We start from the raw sequence: 25,000 nt of genomic DNA on the forward strand, positions 1-25,000 counted from the left end.
ATTCCAGTCTTGGACGTATCATCGATGTTATTAGTTTCCTCACCATTTCTTCATCTAAATATGGAAATGCTGCTTTTATGTTTCTAAGAAGATTGTATGTTTCCCCAGTTATCTGGTCTATATGTTTTCCAAAGGATAACTTGTCTGTTATGATCACTCCCAGATCTTTTTCTTCAGTTTTTTTCATGATTCTTTCATTACTCAGAGAGTAGTTCCCTGATATTCGTCCACTGCTCTTACCAAACTCCATCACACTACACTTCTCTGTACTGAATGTCATTTCCCATTTTCGTGACCATTCGTTTATTCTGTCAAGATCTTGGCTCAGGGCTACACAGTCTTCCTCATTGGCCACCCTCCTCATTATTTTAGCGTCATCAGCAAACTTATTCATATAGCTTGTCACCCCTTCTGTCATGTCATTTATGTAAATTACAAACATAATTGGAGCCAGCACCGATCCTTGGGGGACTCCACTCGTCACTTCCATCCAGCTTGATTTATTATTCCTGATTACTGTTCTCATTTCTCTCTTTGTCAAAAAGTCCATAATCCAATCCAATATTGAACCACCCAGACCTCCAACATGATTGAGTTTTCATATTAATCACTTGTGTGGTACTTTATCAAACGCCTTCTTTAAGTCCAGATACACACAATCTGCCCAACCGTCTCTTTCCTGTATTGTATCAATTACTCTTGAATAGAAGCTGATCAGATTAGTTACACAAGACCGTCCTCCTCTGAATCCGAATTGGCTATTTGTTAATATACTGTTTTCTTCTAAATACTCCACCCATCTGTTTTTTATAATTTTCTCACACATCTTTGCTACTACACTTGTTAATGACACTGGCCTATAGTTCAACGGGTCTTCCTTACTTCCTCCTTTATGTATTGGGACGATGTTAGCCCTCTTCCAGTCTCTCGGTACCTTCCCTTGTGCTAGTGAGACATTAATCAAGTTGCTCAACTTTTCAGCTATTTGCTGGTTACACTCTTTTAGCACCCAATTTGATATACCATCCGGTCCTGCTGATTTCCTCGCATCCAATTCTTTCAATAATTTTCTAACTTCATCTGCTGATGTTTGTATTCTCTCCAGACCCATGCACTCTATTCCCCGGCACTGCATCTACACCTTCAAACTCACTCTCCCTTGTGAACACTGTTTGGAAACAGTTATTCATCACTTCTACTATTTCACTTATACTATCAAAAGTTTCACCATTAACTTTAACTTTCTGAATCTCATCTCTATTTTTCAACTTTCCATTTATGAACTTATAAAACAGTTTTGGCTGGTCTTTGCACTTATCTACAATATTTTTCTCAGAAATCCTTTTTTCTTCTCTTCTTACTTTGACATAAGCATTCCTCTTCCTCTTGTACTCATTCCATAGATCCATCCTCCTATTTTTCTCCATTTGTTCCATGCCTTCTCCTTTTCCTGCTTGGCGTCTACACACTTTCTATTGTACCACTCTTCTCTTGATGTCTGGCCTTCTTTCATCCTTGGTACCCACTTTTCCACTCCTTCGTTGTAAATCCGTAGAAAGATAGCCCATTTTTCCTCAACATTATCAGCCTCAAAAAGAGTATCCCATTGTGCTTCATCAAAATGTTTCCCAAGTTGTTCAAAATTTGCCTTATTAAAGTTAAACCATTCTTCCTGTAGTCCTCATTCCTGATTATTTTACCTCCTTCTCGTAATATGTATTCGATAAGTACGTGATCGCTCTTCCCTATAGGGCTCTTATAGATCATCTCCTCTATGGTATCTGGCTCCCTGGTGATTATCAAGTCCAATCTAGATGGCTCGTCTTCTCCTCTGAATCTTGTATTTTCCTCCACCCACTGTGTGAGGACGTTATCTATAACCAATTCCAAAACCTTGTTCCCCCATGAAGCTTCACTTCCTTCCGTTGACCAGTTTTCCCATGACACTTCCTTACAATCAAAATCCCCCATTATCAAAATCTTATCCTTCTCCTTCAGCAACCTCCTTAGGCAATCCAATGTGTCTTCCAGCTTCTTCTTGTACCATTCTTCTGTCCATGAATTGGTTTTTGGAGGGACATACACCACTATGATATTTCTGCCTCCTCCCCTTTGCAGTCTTGTTCCCACACTCAAGACCTCCGCCTCCCCTTCGCCATAGGTGACACCCTCCACTGTCCATTCTCTCTTCAACAATAGCATCACTCCTCCTCCTTGTTTATTTTCTCTATTTCTCATCCATACACCATCCCCTAAGTTAAATGCATCTGTACTACCAGTCAATTTGGTTTCCGTTATCCCCGTAACATCTGTTTTTTCCTTACTCAGGTAATCTCCTATTTCTAACATTGACGATGTTAACCCGTTCACATTAGTGTGTGCCACCTTCAAGCTGTCTCCTCTTCCCTTCTGTACCACTTCCTTAGGTCCATGTCCATCACTCTCCAGAAAACCTTCCTTTTTTCCTCTTCTGACCTTGCTTCATTCTTTTCATTGGCTTGATTCTTCAGTTCTCTTATCGTGTTCCTTTCCTCCACACTTCTGTCCTTTCTTACCCAGACTTTTTTGTAGGCCTCTGTTCTTGCTGACTTCCATGACTTTCCCACCACTTCTTCTGCAGCCACTTGAGACCTAAATCTAATTTTAACTGGTCGTTGGGCTCCTTCTTCATACTTTCCAAGCCTGAATACTTCTTTGATCTCCCCTACCAGCTCATGACCTTCTTCCTGAATTGCTTCAATTCCTTGCTCCACTGCCTTCCTTTCCTTCTTTTCCCTTGTGTGTCTGACTGGCATGTGCTCTTCATTAATGCCCACCACTACTACAGACTTCTTCTTTTCAGCAGAGTCCTTCACTATTTCTGGTTTTCCTTTTATCACCTTGATCACCTTTTCAGTTATAGCTTCATCCTTAGCCTTGACTTGCTCCTCCACAATTTTCTTAAAGCTGACATTCTCCTTTTCTTGTTCCTCCTTCCAGACATTATGCGTTTCCTTTAATTCCTTGACTTTAGCCTCCACGTCTTCTGCCTATTCTCGTTCAATGTTACCTGCTTGTGCAGGTCATTATACGCATTCTTCCAAACATCCTTCTCTGTCTTCAGAACGTCCACCTCTCTCTCCAGCGTCCCCATTCAATCTCTCATATCCTTCATCTCCTTTTCCAAGTCTATGAGCCTCCTCAACATACCGGCTCTGTCTCTGAGGCTCTCCATGTCATCCGTGAAGCCCTCAAACTCAAACTCTTGCCTTTTTGCTGCCTGTCTTGTCCTGACCCCTGCGCCCTGCGGTGTACACAATGCCAGCGGGGTCGGCAAGGCCGCCGCCCCCGCCTCCTCCTCGCTCATTTCTCGATGTTGTACACTGTCAACAGCCTTTGTTTCTCCGGGACAGCACGACCGTACCCTAGCACGTCTGGAGATCAGCTGTGTCTGTCCGCCATGTGTGTGTGTGTGTGTGTGTGTGTGTGTGTGTGTGTGTGTGTGTGTGTGTGTGTGTGTGTGTGTGTGTGTGTGTGTGTGTGTGTGTGTGTGTGTGTGTGTGTGTGTGTGTGTGTGTGTGTGTGTGTGTGTGTGTGCGTACATTTGCCCTTGAGCTGCTTCCTTAACTGTTAAAAAGAAAAAAAAAATCTGGAAGTTTTATAAGCTCTAGACATGACATGACTTTCCTGACTTTTTAATCTACCATTACGTATAAGACCTTCAACTACATAAGAACACAAGGAGTCTGCAAGAGGGTGTGACTACTGGCTACATCCCTACATGACCTTCCTAACTTTTTTACCCTATCATTGTGTATTATATCTTACACTACATAAGAACACAAGGAGTCTGCAAGAGGGTGTGACTACTGGCTACCTCCCTACCTTTCTGATGAATGGGTGATTGGTGTGGTTCTGTATGAAGACCTCCAGGTGCAGGCCTTGGTCCCAGGGGATGTAGGTGCCGGGGGCTCCGAGGCACTGATGCCTTGGTTGATGAGTGGGACGCAATGCATGCCGGCCTGTGTGAGGAGGCAGGGACTCAGTCATTAGGTGCAGTAAGGCCGCTAGTCACGGAAAAAGCTAGGAAGGCAGAGTTACTAAATATCGTCACCCTCTTAAAATAATCGCCAAAGTAATTTTTCAGTGATTTCCAGGTTTTTGTCTACATCAATTTCTACACATGTGATGCCCATTTTTGTATGGTTGCCTTTGTCATTCAGGGTTGGGTGTTCTAGAATTGGCCATTTCATTTCTGCCTGATTCTTAAGTCAAATGAGACAATGGTACAGTTCTTTTCTGATTTCCTGAGAAGTAGAAAATAATGACTTAGGCAATTTCTTTACATATTTTAGATGTGTCACTGCTTCAGTTTACCCCTTGCTTGAGTTGCTGGACTTTTCATGGACTGTTTTGCGATGCTGGTGATAGTTTTACACGGCCTCTACACCCTGAACGGGAAAACCACCACCCATGAAAACCTGGTTAATCTTTGCTGTGGCCTTGGGAAACCCTGGAGGCGGAGGCTGAGTGGTTAGCATGTGGACCTGCCATTCACGGTGCCATGGACAACGTGGGTTTGAATCCCCACGCTACCACCTGGGATTTTTCAGTCACCACCGAGTGGCCTAAGACTACCCACATGCTGTCCAGAGACCACCCGTCAGTCAGTCCAGTGAATCAAGAATGAGTTCCGGGGGGCAGCATGAGCCAGGCATAACTGGCGCCACTATAAAAAAAATTGCCTGTGCCATGATGGGCTTGGGCCAACCACCAGGCCCTTGAAGAAAGCTTCTACCGGCGCGACAGAGCGAGATCTAAAAAAAATATATATATATATATATATATATATATATATATATATATATATATATATATATATATATATATATATATATATATATATATAATCACTTGGTAGCGTGATTTGTAAATATTTGCAGGTAACCACTGAGGAAGTCAAGGATATATATATATATATATATATATATATATATATATATATATATATATATATATATATATATATATATATATATATATATATATATATATATATATATATATATATATATATATATATATATATATATATATATATATATATATATATATATATATATATATATATATATATATATATATATATATATATATATATATATATATATATATATATATATATATATATATATATATATATATATATATATATATATATATATATATATATATATATATATATATATATATCTATATATATATATATATAAGTTGCTGGACTTTTCATGGACTGTTTTGTGTTCCTGGTGATAGTTTAACATGGCTTCTGCATCTTGAATGGGAAGACCACCCATGAAAACCTGGTTAATGTTCTCTGTGGCCTTGGGAAATAGTTATAATGGGAGACTGGTATGTTGAGGAATGTGGCCCTCTATCCTAGTGTTAGGAAGTACAAGGAGCCACAGAGACGTTAAATATATTAATACAGACTTAATGACTTTTACTGTATCATGATTGTACAGGACCTTAATTTACTCTCTCTCTCTCTCTTTATTTAAACATCAAGATACTATGGTATATATAGGCCAAAGGGACAGTGAAATTGTCGTCAGGCTGGGGATGACCTCTGTCCTGAGGTCGCCTATCTTAAAGCACTGTTGTGTTCAGGTGGATGTGACAACAGAACCATCTCGTGTTTCGCGCTATCCGAGTTTCATGATCCACGAGTTTCGCGGTTAGTCCTAAATTCTTATCATCCTGACTTTCACGCATTATCACTCAGAGTTTCGCGCTGCCTTGACACGTATGTGTCACGTCTACTTACCATCGGCGTCACGCACGCTACCTTTAAAGGTAGTAACACACTGGATGTTTTCCCCCAAACATTGTGGCTATGGAAAGAGAGAGAGAGAGAGAGAGAGAGAGAGAGAGAGAGAGAGAGAGAGAGAGAGAGAGAGAGAGAGAGAGAGAGAGAGAGAGAGAGAGAGAGAGAGAGAAAACGGGTCGTTTTGAAGCCACAGTTGAAGGCGGCTGCCTTACGATTGGCTGACAGTTCTGAAAACACGCTTGTGATTCGCTGGGAGTCCGATGATATCATCGCCGACGCTCACCCTATCAGCGGCTTCACTGCTTTAAGGCGGTGTCACGTACAATGGCCGTTTTCGTCCAACCGTTGGGGCTACGGGCAACCCCCGTAAGCCCAATCGGGAGCAAGTTCACGGTTATCCGTAAGCTGGTGTCACACAGGTTTTTTTTCTTCCCACCGCGTTGGCGCCACCTAGGGCAACCGGCAACTCCAACTTTTCCTGGTGTGCGTCACACCTGGCCAAGGTTGGTTGCCCGTATCCACATCCACAACGTAAACAAAGCACTTGCCCTATATCAATATGGCGCCATCTGGTAAAGTAAGGGCTGCCACGGCTTGTGCTGCCATTACCCAAGTTATGGACTTGTTGCTGCAGTTAAATGGAAGGAAGAAACAGTTGTGGGGGTGGCGTGTCTGTGGTTCCTCCCTGCCAGTTCTCATTGTCACCACTGCGCGTGTGCGGCCAACCCACCCATCTAGACTCAACCACATAAACACATGGATCGAATAACAACAAACACACACACACACCAGACTCATTAGGAACCATTGCAGATGTTTCTGACATACAGAAACGACTTCACCATTTCTTGAGTGTGTTAGAACGTATCTGGTGACACACTCTAAGAAATGGCGAAGCCATTTTTGTTTGTGAGAAACATCTGCCATGGTTCATGATGAGTCTGGTGTGTGTGTGTGTGTGTGTGTGTGTGTGTGTGTGTGTGTGTGTGTGTGTGTTTGTTGACATGTTGTTGCTTGATCCACGTGTTGATGTGGTTGGAGTCTAGATGGGTGGGTTGGCCGCTCACGCGCAGTGGTGACAATGAGAACTGGCACGGAGGAACCACAGACACGCCACACCCACAACAGCTTCTTCCTGCCATCTAACTGCAGCAACAAGTCCATAACTTGGGTAATGGCAGCACAAGCCGTGACAGAACTTACTTTAGCAGACGACGCCATGTCAATACAGGGCAAGTGCTTTGTTTACGTTGTGGATGTGGATACGGGCAACCGACCTTGGCCGTGTGTGACGCACACCCGGAAAAGTTGGATTTGCAGGTTGCCCAAGCTGCCGCCAACACGGTGAGAAGAAAAAGGCCCAGTGTGACACCAGGTAACGGACAACCCACAACTCGCTCCCGGATGGGCGCACGGGCATTGCAATAGCCACAACGGTTAGAGGAAAATGGCCAGTGTGACACCGCCTCAATGCAGCAAGGCCGCTGACCGGGTGAGCGCCGGCGATGACGTCATCGGACTCCTAGTGAATCACAAGCGTGTTCTCAGAGCTCAGTCGTAAGGCTTCATCTGTGGCTTTAAAACGACCCGTTCTCTCTTCCTGTTTTCTTCCTTTTTCCAAGGTATGTATTTTGAGATAAAAAGTGAGCTCCGGAGGGCAGCATGAGCCAATTATAATAGCGCCACTATAAACAGTTGCCTGCGCCATGACGGGGTCGGGGCTGATCATCAGGCCCAGATGCATAATCTACCGGCGCCACAGCCCACATGTAAAAAAATAATAAATAAATAAATCTCCACGGGGCAGAACAGATAAACACTTTTTCAGTGTTTTCAATACCTCGAGTTTCGCGCGATACCTTCGGAACGAAGCGAGCGCGAAACTCGAGAGGGTACTGTGGGGTGGGTAAGTGCAACTCCAGGCATGGGCCGCCACCTTCACCTGCTGGGGGTTCATTGCCCTAATGCCCACTTCACCTGTGAAGGTGTTCCACAGGTGGGCCGTGGCACTCGTGAAGGCCCACTGGCACCTGGCTGTGCGGCTTCTCGGGATTTCAAGGAGGAGGTCGTTAGCCACCGCCACTCTCGTGGTGTGCTGGCTTCTCCTCCAAGGGACCCATAGTGCCGCCAGGTAAGGTGTATGTTGGACCTGGGCCTTGTGTAGGACTGTGATGGCACTGACCCTTCTCCGGTGCCCGAGGCTGTCGAGCATACAGCGGGGGGCGTCCTGCTGGTGATGTAGCTGCTGTCGATGTTGCCACTGCCACCACTGGTGTCCATGTGGTCGCTGCTGCTGAAGGCTGCTGGCATCGCGGATGAGTCGCTCTGCACTCTGTCCAGCAGCGAGAGGTGACATTGGGCACTACTCATCCAGGAGAGAGGGGAGTATTCCATGACGGGCCTCACCTGGGCTTTGTACAGCCTCAGGAGGCCGTCTGTGTCTTGCAGGTGCCACATGCGACGCAGGAGGGTTTTTTTTCTTTTCCTTTTTTTTTTTTTTTTTTTTTTTTACGTTGCGGCCTATTGCGCCGGTAGGCTTCTTTCTGGTGGATCCTGATGGTCGGTCCAAGGGTTCTTTCCGGTGGGTCCTGATGGTTGGCCCAGCCCGTTCTGGCGCAGGCGAGTGTTTATAGTGGCGCCATCTTGCCAGAGTGTCACCCTCAGGGAGGCTCTGCGCGCCACACACTCCAGGTGGCGGTCAAAACTGAGTCTGGAGTCGACCTCCACACCCAAGATGTTGATGGAGTCCTTGATGGCCAGGGTGTCGTCCCCAAACTTCAGCCGTCCCTGTAGGAGTCTGGCGTCCTCCCCCAAACGCAATATGACCATGGCCTGGGTCTTCTCGGCAGCAAACTTGACTTGCCAACGTCGTCCCCAGGCCATGATGTCACCAAGATGGCGGTTGGTGGCTTCAATCACGTCTCTCTCTCTCTCTCTCTCTCTCTCTCTCTCTCTCTCTCTCTCTCTCTCTCTCTCTCTCTCTCACCTGGTGTATCTCCTTGACAAAGCCCGGCAGGTCCTTGAAGTTCTTTGGGTCGATGGTGAAGTCATTGCGGTCTTTCATGTAGTCAATATCATTCCACTGAGTGTCCTGAAATCATTGAGAATATTTATTATTATTATTATTATTATTATTATTATTATTACTGTAAGTTTCCTGCCTGATACTCGACCTCTTTCAAAAGGGGTGCCAAACCTGGAGTATTTTTAAGTGTCTTGGCACCTCAGTTCACCTGTTTGAAAAGCCTCTCGTAGAAGTTGCTGGGTGATAGTTTCATATAACTTCTACACCATGAACAGGAAAACACCACCCATGAAAACCTGGCTAAGCTTCTCTGTGGCCTTGGGAAATAGTTGCTGGACTTTTCATGGACTGTTTTGTGATCCTGGTGATAGTTTTACCCGACTTCTGCACCAGGAACAGGAAAACACCACCCATGAAAACCTGGCTAAGCTTCTCCGTGGCCTTGGGAAATGGTCGTAATGTGAGCCCCTTACGTTTAAGAATATGGACCAGAGTCCTTACAGGTAGAAAAAAAAGTCATCACTCTTCACATGAGAACTCTGGATAGTGGTAGCAGTTGGTGTATGGCAGAAACAGCTCATCACCCATTAGTCCCAGCCCTTACAAGTGAAAAAGTTGCCCTTCTTAATATCAGATCTCTGGATAAAGGACCTACAGAGTGAGAGACTGATCAAAACTTGTCCCATACTGCACCTTCACAAGAATGGTCATCGGGTTCAAAGATGTATAGAAATGTGAAAGTGGGGATGAGGGAAGGAGTTCTGAGCCAAAATCAGCTCTTGAATTAGACCAGCAGGAGGAGGAGGAGGAGGAGGAGGAGGAGGAGACGAAGAAGAGGAAAGGGAAGAGAAGAACGAGAAGAAGAAAGAGAAGCAGAAGAAGTAGAAGAAGAAGAAGAAGAAGAAAGAGGAGGAGGAGGAGCACGAGGAGTAGGAGGAATAGGAAGAGGAGAATAATAATAACTAAAATTTGCGGATGAACCACCTAGTCTGGACCCACCATAGGCTCGGTGTGGTCTGACTATCTATGTAAACCTCTCTCTCTCTCACACTTACAAAGGGTATCCCAGCCTCCCGTGTTTGCTGCCAGACTCCCGCGTTCTCTTGGTGGACCCGTAGCAAAACCTGCACTGATGGTGGCCCAGGAACCAACAGGGTGGCAGGAAGGGCTTGCCAACCACCGCTGTGTACCGCCGCACCACATCATTGGGAGTGGGCCCCTGGAACACACACAGGTCCAGCACCCCTCCTATTGCCCTGTAGGTGAGGGCTGGCAGGGGCTGGACCACTAGGTCTGTAAAGAGGGAGATACAGTATTATTAGAGGTTGTTTGTGTAGTTCATTAGGTGGAAAGTTAGTTAATTAGTTTACACACACACACACACACACACACACACACACACACACACACACACACACACACACACACATATACACACACAAAATCAATGATCCTAAAGGCATGGTGGAGTTACTAAACAAAAATTTCCAGCAAGTTTTTACTAATGAATCAATATTTAACGAGCCACAAGGAAACACGATAAATGTTCATATGGAAGAAGTCTCAGTAAATAAAGAGGAGATATATGAGTTGTTGGGGGAGCTGGAAGAAAGGAAAGCTGTAGGACCGGATGGAGTCTCAGGGTATATATTGAAAGAATGCAGAAATGAGTTGGTTAGACCGATATATGACATCATTAAATGCTCAATAACAACTGGTACAGTGCCTAAGGAGTGGCAGAGGGCCGAAGTGGTTCCCATATACAAAAGTGTAAGGAAGGAAGAACCCCTGAACTACAGACCTGTATCATTGACCAGTGTAGCATGTAAAATATGTGACAAAGTGATAAAGAAACAATGGATAAGATTTCTAGAAGGGCATAATTTAATCACAAGTACACAGTATGGATTTAGAAAAGGGCGCTCAAGTGTGACAAACTTACTGAGCTTTTACTCGAGTGACAGACAAAATACAGGAAAGGGACGGATGGGTTGATAGCGTCTACCTGGACCTGAAGAAGACGTTCGACAAAGTTCCACATACAAGACTGCTATGGAAACTAGAAAATAAAGGAGGATTGAAAGGGAAACTGAAGAACCTACCTAGTTGTAAACACACACACACACACACACACACACACACACAGAAGGGAAAATGAGAAGGGAGTGGCAGAAGGGAGAGTCAGGTCAGTGCTTTGGTCAGAATATGACCTGACTCACTTCTGCCCCTCCCTCCACACACCCTTCCCATTTCCCCTTCTGTGTGTGTGTGTGTGTGTGTGTGTGTGTGTTCATATAATCTAATGGGGAAGGAGAAAGGGAGGAAGAGTGATAGAGTGAGAGATAAGACTAAAGATGGGAAAGAGATTAAAAGCGAGAGGTAGGGAGGGTCAAGTAAAGGTGAGGAAAGAGGGGGAGAGAAAGGATGTGAGTGGGAGGGAAAGAGATTAAAAGAGAGGGGTAGGGAGGGTCAAGTAAAGGTGAGGAAAGAGGGGGAGAGAAAGGGTGTGAGTGGGAGGGAAAGAAGAAAGAAATGAGAAGGAAGGAGAAAAATACGGGGACGGCGAGGGAGAAGAAAGAAAGGAAGTGTGGAGGAGTGAACCAGGGAAAAGACTAACGGCGCAATAGGCCGCGACGGAAAAATGAAAAATAGGTGGGTGACGTAAGTGCTTATTTAGGTGTGTTCCTACTTACGTAGATTTATATCGTTTTCATTTTTTAGGCTAGAAAATGCTTATTTTACCGCAAAATCCCGCGATATAGCGAGAAATCCGCGATACCATACAATTAAAAAATCCGCAATAAGTGAACCGCGATATGGCGAGGAATTACTGTATTACAGATTAATAATTGTAAAACTCCCGACACACACAAAAGGGTGGCGGTACAATCACCTCTGTCCTGGCCCGGCGTGTCTTCCATGTGGTGTGGCTGTTGTTGCCCGAGCTGAAGAGGATGCAGGAGGAGGGGTCTGGGGACATGAAGACGGCCCGCTGCGCTAAATCACTCGTGTAGGTGGGACGGTCTGACCCGCTGTAGCCTGTAGCAGGAAACAGTGAAGTGACCAATCCCACATAAAACAACAGGTCATATTATCAAACATATCGTCACCCTAGCACACACAGTTGACAGGGCTTTCGGGAAAGTTGTGGGCCTTTCCAGGGGTAGTCTTATGACCCTTTTGGTAGTCTGATAAGTCTTCTGTAGCATGAGCTCTAAAAGGCACTCATGAGGATGCATTTTACCTCTTTTTTGGCCTTTAGAAATAAGTGATGTGAGAGTCAGCAGTGTCTAAGCATGCCGACCACTGACCTAACTAGCAGTGGTTGTAAGAACTAAAATACTAAAGCTATGGGAAACATGGTCACAGCACAGGAGCTGAAAATGAGTGATGTGAGAGTCTGCAGTGTCTAAGCACACCGACCACTGACCTAACTAGCAGTGGTTGTAAGAACTAAAATACTAAAGCTATGGGAAACACATTCATAGTACAGGAGCTGATATCAACCCAAGCTTATATAACAAAGAAATCCCACACCTTCAGCTGACTGGCACAAAAATTTATAGTGTTGCACATGAAAGCCACACAGGCCTAAAGATGAAGTGAATCAAGAAAGCCTGAAGTGGCTGCCTCAACCCTTCCCTTCCCTCATAACAAAACCCTCCACCTAACCCACGGCTGCCAGTGTGCCCAGTCTCCACGTACAGAAGGAAAAATGCGCTGTACAAAAATGAGAAAGAAGAAAAATAAGGAAAATCGTGGCAGAACAGACTGAAAAGGAAGAGAAGGGAAGACGTGGGAAATGAGACCAAAAATAAAGGCAACAGCTCAAGGGCAACAAAGGAAGATAAAACAAAAAAGAGGCCCGGTAATCGCTGCTCACAGAGAAGCAGGCAGAGGGAGTGGCCAGAGGAGGGGTCAGTTTTGGATAGCAAGGCATCCTGAGCCCGGATCCACAAAGGCTTAGTTCGTAGTTTTGAGAACATCGAGATTCACAAAGCTCGCGCACCAATAACTACCAGCTAATCGATGACGTCACGGGTTAACACGCGGATCTACAAACGTTTACCGCGCTCTGTGTGATGCTAAATTTGTTGTTAAATAAATACTGCCTCGGAGCTGACAGTAACGCTAACAATATTATCATATTTACGTATAAATGCTTATAAATCGCGTTTTTCAACTTGAAATATAACTTTGCGAGTAGAGGAGGCCCATTTCTTTATAAAATGTTGAGATATGCACCCTTTGAGAGGTATATGATAAGTGTGGGCGGTATGGCAACACCCGGCCGCGGGATTGCCAGACCTCCCACCTCTGCCTGCTGCTGGAGGATGGCTTGGCGACGAGGAAAAGTTGCCGAACTTTATGTAATTTCTGATTTACTAGGGAGAATTTTGCGTTTTCCTTCTATATGTAGATTCAGAAAGCGTTAATTTACCCATACATGTCAACAGAACGATCTTACAATATATAATAGCGAAGAAATCTGAGGCATATAGATGCCCAGGCTCAATTCTGCCCGAGGCTCAATTTTGTCGATGACAGGGGCCTATATTTTTCCTTCCCGTCATCATTAATGAATCTCAGGTGTCGCAACTTGGTGTGAACATGCCCTAAGTATTCACCTCTGGAAATATATTGATGTATATGTGATTGGTATCCTATTTTCTGAGAAAAATGAATGTGTGATCATGGGTGTCGGAGTGCTGCTCTGGAGGATGGCTTGGCGACGAGGAAAAGCTGCCGAACTTTATGTACTTTCTTATTTAATGAGGCAAATTTTGACATGTTTTTTGTCATCATAATAAAGAATGATGATCATGCTAGTTCTAGACGCCATATCAGTCGAAAAGAACCCCACATACACGAGCTTGAGCTAAGATAACAGAGGCATGTGGATGCCCGGGCTTAATTTTGCCCGAGGCTCAATTTTGCCCGTGACACCGCCCCCATCCGTGGAGGGACCATGGACCTTCGTCAGGTGACAGCTATCCCATGAGTTGGGCCGCAGATATGGCAAGACAGTCTTAATTTTCCCTATTCCTTCCTTCCGTCCTTCGTTCTGTCTGCCTCGATATCTGTCCCATATTTCTATTTGCTTTCTTCCTGGCTCAATCTCCTCCGTATCTTCTTTTTCTTCATCTTAAGCATGTTCGTAGGTAATAAGACATCGAACAGCACAGTTACCTTGACGTAAATGTGCAGCAAATAACGAAATAATTGGGTTAAGATTCGTTTTAGGTCCGTGCCAGTATCTCATAATCTACTTTATGAAACATCACTATCTCTTCATATATCTTTTCTACAAACCTTCAACAGTCATGGAAACGCTTTGAAAATCCAATTCAAGGACGTTTTTTTTACTCTTGAAAATATGGGATAATGTTTACGAAAGCGCGTCGCCTCCTCTGGTGCTGGCCGCGGCGACGCTGCAGCCGGTGTTGCGAGAAATACCTCCTCGCTGAAATAAGTCACATATACATGTGGGGGGTCGAGGGGGGGGCCGCCCCCCCGTTAGTAGGTCGTAAAGTTCGGTTGGAGTAGTTTAAATATGCTCCCCGACCCTAAGCCCTATGCGAGCTATTTTGCGGCTGCGGGGGCTGCAGTGTCGCCGCCAGCACCAGAGGAGGCGACGCGCTTTCGTAAACATTATCCACTATTCTCAAGAGTAAAATAAAAAGTCCTTGAATTGGGTTTCAAAAGCGTTTCCATGACTGTTGAAGGTTTGTAGAAAAGATATATGAAGAGATAGTGATGTTTCATAAAGTAGATTATGAGATACTGGCACGGACCTAATACGAATCTTTACCATTAATTGAATTCGTAGATTACGATTTAGTACAGTTTGCCTTGAAAGGAAGAAAAATAGGAAAAGAGAATGGGTTTCTTGAGCCAGCAGCTGGAGGGGGCTCCCTAGGATTGGCTGACGGTTCTGTAAACGTGCTTGCGATTCGCTGCAAGGCCAATGACGCCATCAACCAATCAGCGGCCTCGCTGACTTAGCGCGCCTCTAACTACAATCTAAGGTTTGCTTTGTGAATCTGACACTAACGTCGGTAGCTAAATCAATAGTGCGTAGTTATGTTAGATCGTAGTTATTGAGTCCGTTTGTGAATTCGGGCCCTGATGCATGTAACACTACCCATATAAGTCTGTGTGGTCTGTGCCTGCTAACTTACACTTCTTACAACTTATATCACTCACTCAAGTCTTACCTGTGCAATAGAGCAGCGGATTGGTTTCGTCCAGCGGGTTCAGCAAACTGTAAAAGGTCGGGAGACTTTCCGGTTCATTCTTCTGGGCATCAATCTCTGAGGCCGTCACTCGCTGCTCCAGCAGGATCCCGTACCTGATTGGCCACACCCTCCTCACCTGGCGGAGAACACAAATTATTATCATTATTATGAGACCCAGAGCAGGTAGGGAGGAGGAGGAGGAGGACCCTAACAGCTGCCTGGTCAGCAGCATCCAAACACCCAGTGAACAGTGAAGTAGGGTTGCACCGATTAATCGGTAAGTAATCGGTAATCGGCCTAATCGGCCACTTTGCCGATTAATCGGTAATCGGTCTTTTGACCGATTAATCGGGGCCGATTATTATTTTTTCTCTCTTTTATAATACAGTGTACATAACACAGTACTAATAATGTTAATGTAAGGATGGTGATGTTACCAAAACTCTAATACCTTTCCACAGCATTTATTTCCAACAAGTCCCTATGCAAATGTATATTATGTAATTCAAATTGATATATAAAATTATGATATGAACTGAAGCACTGGTATTTGCTTCAACTTTGAAACTAGAAAAAAAAATCAACATATTACTTTATATTACAACCAAGAAAAATTATATGCTTATTTCAACTTGCTTAGCACAGTAACTGAGTAATGTCCTTCACCAAGCCTGCCGTGCATAGGACAGTAAATTAGTAGAAGACTTGAGAGATTGATAAACCTTCTGTACACTACCATTTCTAGTAGCATCTAGGATCACCACAAGAACGAGAAAACTGGGAAATTCTAACATATTAAAATCAGGATGTTTCCACAAAGCAAGGCTAAATTATAAGTAACAAATTACTAGACGTATTTGTTCTCCATGCAGATGACAGTTGGGCAGTAAACAAAGTTGTAAACATGTGGGTTACGGTATGTCTTTAACTTTGTGGTACCAGTGTCCAATAATTAATGAAGATTAATCACATTTACAATTTATAAATAATCGGCCGATTAATCGGTATCGGCCGATTATTGGTTACCGATTAATCGGTAATCGGTAATCGGCCAAATTGCTTATCGGTGCAACCCTACAGTGAAGTAAGTGACCCAGCATAAAACACTCGGTCACATTATTAAACATTTCAGCGTTCAAGTTCGCACAACTGACAAGACTTTTGTAGGAGTTGTGAGCCTTTCCTGGGGTAGTGTTATGACCCTGGTGGTGTTGTGACCCTTCCTCTGTACCATGAACGTGGAAAAACACTCATGAGAATGCGATTAATCTCCTTTGGAAACAGCTGATGTGAGGGATGGCAGTGTCTGAGAATACAGACATGAGCTGCCTGTTCAGTGCCCCAAACACCAACACTTTTTTTTTTTTTTTTTTTTTTTTTACAGCAAAGGAGACAGCTCAAGGGCACAAAAAAGTAAACATTAATAAAAAAAAAAAGCCCGCTACTCGCTGCTCCTAAAAAGAATCCAAAGAGGTGGCCGAAAGATAAGTCAGTTTCGGGAGGAGAGGTGTCCTGATACCCTCCTCTTGAAAGAGTTCAAGTCGTAGGCAGGAGGAAATACAGATGAAGGAAGATTGTTCCAGAGTTTACCAGCGTGAGGGATGAAAGAGTGAAGATGCTGGTTAACTCTTACATAAGGGGTTTGGACAGTATAGGGATGAGCATGAGTAGAAAGTCGAGTGCAGCGGGGCCGCGGGAGGGGGGGAGGCATGCAGTTAGCAAGTTCAGAAGAGCAGTCAGCGTGGAAATATCGATAGAAGATAGAAAGAGAGGCAACATTGCGGCGGAATTTAAGAGGTAGAAGACTATCAGTATGAGGAGGAGAGCTGATGAGACGAAGAGCCTTGCCTCCACTCTGTCCAGAAGAGCTGTGTGAGTGGAGCCCCCACACATGAGATGCATACTCCATACGAGGGCGTACAAGGCCTCTGTATATGGACAGCAACTGTGCAGGGGAGAAGAACTGTCGGAGACGGTACAGAACGCCCAGCCTCGAGGAAGCTGATTTAGTAAGAGATGAGATATGAAGTTTCCAGTTGAGATTTTGAGTTAAGGATAGACCGAGGATGTTTAGTGTTGAGGAAGGTGATAGCTGGGTGTTGTCAAAGAATAGGGATAGTTGTTTGGAAGATTGTGTCGAGTGGATAGGTGGAGAAACTGTGTTTTTGAGGCGTTGAAGGACACCAGGTTCTTCTTGCCCCAATCGGAAATAATAGTAAGGTCTGAGGCTAAGCGTTCTGCAGCCTCCAGCCTTGAGTCGTTAAGTTCCTGAAGGGTGGGTCTTCTATTAAAGAAGTTGAATAATGCAGAGTGGAATCATCGGCGTAGGAATTGATAGGACAGTTCGTTTTGGAAAGAAGATCATCAATGAACAACAGAACAAGAGTGGAGATAGGACAGAACCATGTGGGACACCACTGTTAATAGATTTAGGGGAAGAACAGTGACCGTCTACCACGGCAGAAATAGAATGGTCAGAAAGGAAACTGGAGATAAAGGTACAGAGAGAAGGATAGAAACCGTAGGAGGGTAGTTTAGAAAGCAAAGATTTGTGCCAGACCCTATCAAAAGCTTTTGATATGTCCAGCGCAATAGCAAAAGTTTCACCGAAACGGCTAAGAGAGGATGACCAAGAGTCAGTTAAGAAGGCTAGGAGATCACCAGTAGAACGCCCCTTGCGGAACCCATACTGGCGATCAGATAGAAGGTCAGAAGTGGAAAGGTGCTTTTGAATCTTACGGTTAAGGATTGATTCAAGCTTTAGATAGACAAGAAAGTAAAGCAATAGGACGGTAGTTTGAGGGATTGGAGCGGTCACCCTTCTTAGGCATACTTCCAGCAAGAAGGAAAGGTAGATGTTGACAGGCAGAGGCGAAAGAGTTTGACCAGGCAGGGTGACAGCACGGAGGCACAGTTTTTAAGGACAATAGGAGGCACTCCATCAGGTCCATAAGCCTTCTGAGGATTGAGGCCAGAGAGGGCATAGAAAACATCATTTTGAAGAATCTTTATAACAGGCATAAAGGAGTCAGAGGGGATGAGTAGGAGGAATATGCCCAGAATCGTCCAGAGTGGAGTTTTAGAAAAGTTTGAGAGAAGAGTTCAGCCTTAGAGATAGATGAGACGGCAGTGTTGCCGTCAGGACTGAGGAGTGGAGGAAAGATGAAGAAGTGAAGTTGGAGGAGATGTTTTTGGCTAGATGCCAGAAGTCACGGAAGAGTTAGAGAAAGCAAGGTTTTGACATTTTCTATTAATGAAAGAATTTTGGTTAGTCGGAGAATAGATTTGGCACGATTTCGGGCAGAAATGTAAAGTTCATAATTAGCATTAGTTTGAAGGCTTTGGTATCTTTTGTGAGCTACCTCTCTATCATTGACAGCACGAGAACAAGCGTGATTAAACCAAGGCTTTTAGCGTGAGGAGTAGAGAAAGAACGAGGAATGTATGCCTCCATTCCAGAGACAATCACCTCTGTGATGCGCTGAGCACACACAGAGGGTCTCTATCCTGGAAGCAATAATCATTCCACGGGAATCGGAAAAGTACATCCTCAGGTCGTCCCACCGAGCTGAAGCAAATGCCAGAAGCATCGCCTCTTCGGTGGGTCCAGAGGATGTACAGGAGCGATAGGACAGGATGCAGAAATAAGATTGTGATCGGAGGAGCCCAACGGAGAGAACAGTTTGACAGAATAAGCAGAAGGGTTTGAGGTAAGGAAGAGGTCTAGAATGTTGGGCCGATCTCCAAGACGGTCAGGAATACGTGTAGGGTGCTGGACCAACTGCTCTAGGTCGTTGAGGATAGCAAAGTTGTAGGCTTGTTCACCAGGATGGTCAGTGAAAGAGGATGAAAGCCAAAGCTGGTGGTGAACATTGAAATCTCCTAGGATGGAGATTTCAGCGGAGAGGGTCAAGATGTGCTCACTTTAGAATTCAAATAGTCAAAGAATTTTACATAGTTGGTAGAGTTAGGGAGAGATAAACAGCACAGATGTATTTAGTAATAGAATGACAGTGAAGTCTTAACCAGATGGTGGAAAATTCAGAAGAGTCAAGGTCGTGGGCACGAGAGCAAGTGATGTCGTTGCGCACGTAGGCGCAACATCCAGCTTTGGATTGAAATTTAGGATAGAGATAGTAGGAGGGAACAGAGTAGAGATTGCTGTCAGTAGCCTCAGAAACCTGTGTTTCGGTAAGGAAGAGAAGGTGAGGTTTAGAGGAGGAGAGATGATGTTCCACAGAATGAAAATTAGAGCGAAGACCGCGAATGTTGCAGAAATTGAGAAGAAAGAGGTTCGAGGAGTTATCAAGACACCTCTCGGGTCGGCAGCCAGAAGGGGAGTCCTCCCTGGGGGAATTTGTGGTCCCCCCCCCAGGCGGGGACTCCGAGGCATTGCTTAATTGTGCTGCAAAAGTCTGCTAATCTGGCTTGCAGGGAACAAGCTTCATGCTGGATAACCACAAATGCCGGACCACTGGATATCTACTGTATGAAGACACTAAAGCTCCATCTCAGGAACCTCAAGACCCAATCTCACTGCAAACAACTTCCAACTACTTCCTCAAGTACAAGACCATCTCATGCCCCTCAGGCCCACTCACCGGGCATGGGAGAGCAACAGAGTAGTGGTCTCCCTCCTTCTCCGTGACGAGGGTTAGGCAGTCATGCTCCACGATGCAGCGACTCGCCTGAAGGAAACCTGCACGGAAGAGATAAAGAACGGCATGAATCCCTGACTTTTGGACATGACGTGCTGTGAGTGGCCATCATCAGGGCTGCTGGTGATGGATATATAAGGAAGACACTATTATGTTGATACTAGTTTTCTTAAAGCTACATTGCAGACAGAAATAATGATGTGGCAAGAAATAATGTAAAGAATTCTGTGAAAGTGACCCACAAATCCACTCTCAAAATAATACTTTGGATGTTGAAGTGACTGAGAGGTGGCTTGTCACTTGTTGCACACACTAATTAATATTCAAAGGTACCGTAAACAGGGGTGACTTCGGATACGGGGTGACTTCGGACAAAAAGTGGATAAAAAGTTGACAAGTTGATAACTCGTAGCCAGTTGCAACAAGCTAGATGAATTTAGTATCAGAATTTGTCTTTTGCTTTATAGTTTTCGAATAAGAATGTTGTTTTCTTGAGACATGTTTCTGTTTTGAAAACCAGCACAATGTGTTTTTGAAATTTTTAAAAATTTACCCCCCTTGGAAAACTTCTGGCAGGAACGATCTGTATCACACACATCATCAAAACTAGAGAAAACAATCGGAAACATGCTCAACTAGAACAGTTAGAATGATTCAGGGGTGCTTAACATATCCTACACACCTGTAAATGTCACTTGAATGGAGGCATGTCAAAAAATGGCTCAAAATGGGGTAACTTCGGACACCTAAATATAACTACACATTGTGGGGTGACTATGGCGGGGTTCCCACTATTCCGTTTTCACGGATCCGTCGACCGTCAGTGACGTCACCAACGGAGCCCGGGCCCGGTGCGGAGCACGTCCAGAGATGAACTCAAGTTAACTTTTGGGTCCGTAATGGCGGTGGTGGTGCCAGTCCAGTGATGCTGAATGTTCTACACATCATGAAAATATGAGGTAGAAGTACTTGGCTACAAAATAACATATACAAGAATAAATCTCTAGTGAAATGCATCATGATAAAATATGATAAATGAGACGTAAAATAGTGTGCACTTCAAAAAGCCCTAACACACTTGAATGTTGCCCTGCCATTATAAACATTTCTTGCGGTGATTATGTAATCATTAAGCTTCCAAAAAAACTAAAACTGTGCTCTACATCATAGTTTTTTTGTAATAACATTTTTTTCAAAATTATTGACCATTTTTTTACTTCCCTGCTACTACTGACCTGAAATGTGGAACTTCTTTCCTAAGATTTTTTGCCATTTCTTTTCCCCCCAGTACAACAGTGTCTGAAGTAACCCCCGGAATGTGCGAACAGGCTCAGATACGTAAACCCAATGAAATATAGCCACTGTCTGAAGTCCCCCCAAGGGTGTCCGAAGTCCGCCAGACATGGTGACTTTGGACACCCATATTTTTTCACGTAGCACAAAAACTTTTAAGTTTCGTGAAAATGTTGCACCATGTAATGATAGCCCTTAACAATACAGAGTAAATGCACACTCAGCATAGATCCTAGGCCTAGAAACAAAAATTTCATAAGGAAAAAACCTTGAAAACTGTCCGAAGTCACCCTGGTTTACGGTAACAGAGGAGGGCATCAAGACTCCTCTTCACCCAAAACTGACCTCTCTTTTGGCCTTTATTTGGAGCAGCGTACAGCGGGCTTTTTTAATTGTTGTTGTCTTTGTTTGGTCAAATAATCAAAGAGCAAAGGCTACCTGTGGGTTCTTGAGGGACAGGTTCTCCCAGCAGGGACGGTTGGTCTGGGCAGGTGTAGAAGGTGGCAAACATGGCTTGTACCACAGCTGAGTCGCGGGTTGACAACCTGACGGGACGCCACTCGGCCAGCCTGAGCTTGGGACCACACCACTCTGGAGCCACTCACGTACAGCTCCTCCTCCGCCAGCCCATCCTTGCTGTGCCAGATGTCCCACCATTCCTGGAGAAAGGTTGTGGCTGTCAGGCAACTCATCAGGCACTGTGTTTGTCCCCCCTTGTATTTTTCTCCTTTATATCCATGTCTGCTCACCAAGGCTCTGTATCATTTTTCTATCCTCCCTTGACCTACTTTTATGAACCTCAATGATGATACTGATAATGAAAATAATGATAATAATAATAATAATAATAATAATAATAATAATAATAATAATAATAATAATAATAATAATAATAACAATAATGATAATAATAATAATAATAATAATAATAATAATAACAATAATACCAATGACACCACAATCACCTTTCCAGTTCCTTGCAGACACAGGGCAAGGAGTCACATATGAGCTCAGTTATTATTAAAACATATTACGAACAGTAATAAACATATGAAAGTAACTCATGACAGAGAAGACAGCCTAATAACATAAGCCAACTATTGTCCAGATCCCAGCAAATAACAATTACTGTATCCCTGACAATGGAAACTGTTTCTGAGCACACCCAGCTCTGGAATTTCCTGTGGTTACTGGTTAAAAAGGGTGTGATTCTATAGTTTGCTCACCATGACATTTATTCCTCCTTACAAGCCTCTTCTGTCCTACTGTCAACTGCCTAGCTGTTTTCCTGTAGGGGTGTTCTTTGCATACTGAGCTGGGCCGGACACTGATGGGGTTAAGCGACTGTCATTGACACTCAGGATTTGTTATATGCACTGATGCCTGCTGTAAAGTGAGGATTCTGCAGACTTCTCCATCCTCTACCAATACTCTTTCACATGCCGACATACCTTGGAGCTGTTGATGGACACTGTGTTGAGCTGCCTGAGGAGGTCCATGTGTGGGGCACCTGGCTGGGCCGTTGGGGGGCAGGCCAACTTCCCCCGGGTGGTGCTCTAAGTACTCTCGCCCAAAAGGCACAGTCCTGGGCGTCCCCACACGAGATCATGATGCTGGCTTCATCCAACTCATCCAGACTGAGGACACCTGGAAGCACGCAAGAACACTCAACATTTCTGACCAGAGTGGCGTCTAAGGCTCTCCCCGTCTCATCAGCTCCCCTCCTCTTGCTGACAGTCTTCTACCTCTTAAATTCAACCACACTGTTGCATCCTTTTCTGTCTTCTATCATATCATCATGCTGACTGCTCTTCTGAACTTGCTAACTACATGCCCACCCCTCCCATGGCCCCGCTACACATGACTTTCCACTCTCGCTCATCCCTATACTGCCCAAATAGTGATTGTGTGATGCGTCCACGGCCTCCCGTACCATTCTTAAACTAACAGTCCCCCCGTGCACACACACATATATATCATTATAAGGTGTCAATTATTTAAGCATTATGTGTCACCCTTGATCTCGTTCGTTTTTCTTGTCCTGTTTTTTATATGCTGCTGGGCAAAATAAAACGGTATTATTCTAGTGTTTGCCCATACTCACCCCTCGCAACCAAAATTGGCTAGGGGGCCATTGAGACTGCGGGGAATGCGGTGGTATACATGAAATGCGTCGCAAATGCATAGTTTTTGAGTTATGGGGGGTTGAAAAATACCCTAGATGTAGGGAAATTCCTTACAATTACTTAGATGTAGGGAAATTTCGTACATTCTGGGATTTTTTTAGAACGTACGGGAAACCACACAATTTCACTCACTCTCCATACCAAAGAGAGGTCCGAGGGGGGCGAAGCCCCTCTTCACAGTATTATGGTCATAATGAAGCATCTAAACGGTAAGTAATTTACGTCATAAGAATCTTTCAACCGTCATATACGACTATGTATTCACTTACTGGTAGCACGTACGAACGCGTGAAGGAGGTTTGGTATCACGTACGAACGTGTGAAGCAGGTTAGTGACTAAGCTTCTTCGGAGGAGGACGGGTCTGGTGAAGCCGGCGGACCATCTTGGCGTCGTCAGTAATGTAATAGCTAATGTTGAAGAAGGGGATGTAAGCATTTCTTTCAATGCCCCTCAGTTAGCTGTTAGGTCGTAAAGTTTGGTTGGGGTATGTTAAGAGGGGGGGCGCAGCCCCCCATTGGTTAGCAGGGGTGTCGAGGGGCGCAAAGCCCCCCCCGTTAGCAGGACGGAAAGTTCGGTTGGAGTAATTTAAATATGCTCCCCCACCCAAATACCCCGACTTCCCACGGGTCCCCCAAGATCGTTGGGGGAAGGGGCTGGATCTGGATCCGCTACTGGCGCCGCCTTCATATTATGGTTGAGGGACATGTATTTTGTTTTTTAACTATGATAAATGGAGGCGTATTATCGTATGCTGGAGGCGCGGAGTCAATAGCCACAATCACCTTGTATATTGGGAACACAAACCCGTGAAGCAGATTCAGAATATGGTCAGTCAGGATCCACATGTTCGAACAGCTCGGGCAGGAGGTTCGAGAGCCTGCACTTGGTGTAGACCCCGCAGTACTGTTTAAGACGCGGTGTTGGACGGTTCACGGTTAGCCGGTGGTTTTGTTTGTGTCAGTGATAAACAATGAAGATACATCGTGTTTGGTGCCACGGACGCTGCTATCAGGACAGAAACCTTGCGATGAGGCGACAACCTACTGGCACCGGTGCTAGAGTGGGCATGAGTGTGATGTAGGCGGTTTATGTAGGTGCAGATGGCCTCTGGCGCCACGCCAGACGGTGGTGAGGTGAGCATCGTTTGGTGGGTTCACTACGCTTCTCTCCCAAAACAAGCTTGGAGATCCAGTGAGAATGCGTGGTTTCTGTATGGGGAACACTAAATTCGTCGCAAACACTCATTTAAGTGGCGGTGGGACGAAAAAAATCCCTAAATGTAAGGAATTTCGGTAAAACTAGGGAACAACTACTTCTCCCCCTCCACCACCCCAGCCCCCCCTACCCCCCAAGACAAGCCTGGGGAACTGTGGGGAACCTGGGTTTGGGGGGGAAGCCAAAATCACTGAAAAATGGGCTTTCAAAATATCCCTAGAAAAATCCCTAGATTAGGGAAAATTCCCTGTTCTCGAAAGTAAGGAAAATCCCTACCGTATACTCACATGCGTGGGCTAATCGCTAACCATCCCAAAACAGCCCTGAGCCATGACTCAAGGTCATCCGGGACTTGGGCTGAACAGGCCCAGCCCTCAGCACGGCAACCGTTGGGCTGCGCGTTCTAAAAAAAAAAAATAGCCACGCGTGGTGGACCTGGTCTCACATGCGTGGGCTAATCGCTAATCAAGCATATCATCGCTAACCAAGTGTACCATCGCTAACCAAGTGTACCATAACTAACCAAGCATACCATCGCTAACCAAGCGTACCGTCGCTAACCAAACGTTTGTAG

General features: G+C 44.8%; 1 pseudogene; it reads right to left on the minus strand.

Moving 5' to 3' along the window:
- The window catches only part of LOC126991295 (anaphase-promoting complex subunit 1-like), a 31,185-nt pseudogene extending 8,518 nt beyond the window's left edge, over positions 1-22,667 (minus strand).
- Between the last annotated feature and the right edge of the window lie 2,333 nt (positions 22,668-25,000).

Source organism: Eriocheir sinensis, unplaced genomic scaffold (genome assembly GCF_024679095.1).
Source record: "Eriocheir sinensis breed Jianghai 21 unplaced genomic scaffold, ASM2467909v1 Scaffold257, whole genome shotgun sequence".
Classification (NCBI taxonomy): Eukaryota; Metazoa; Arthropoda; class Malacostraca; order Decapoda; family Varunidae; genus Eriocheir; species Eriocheir sinensis.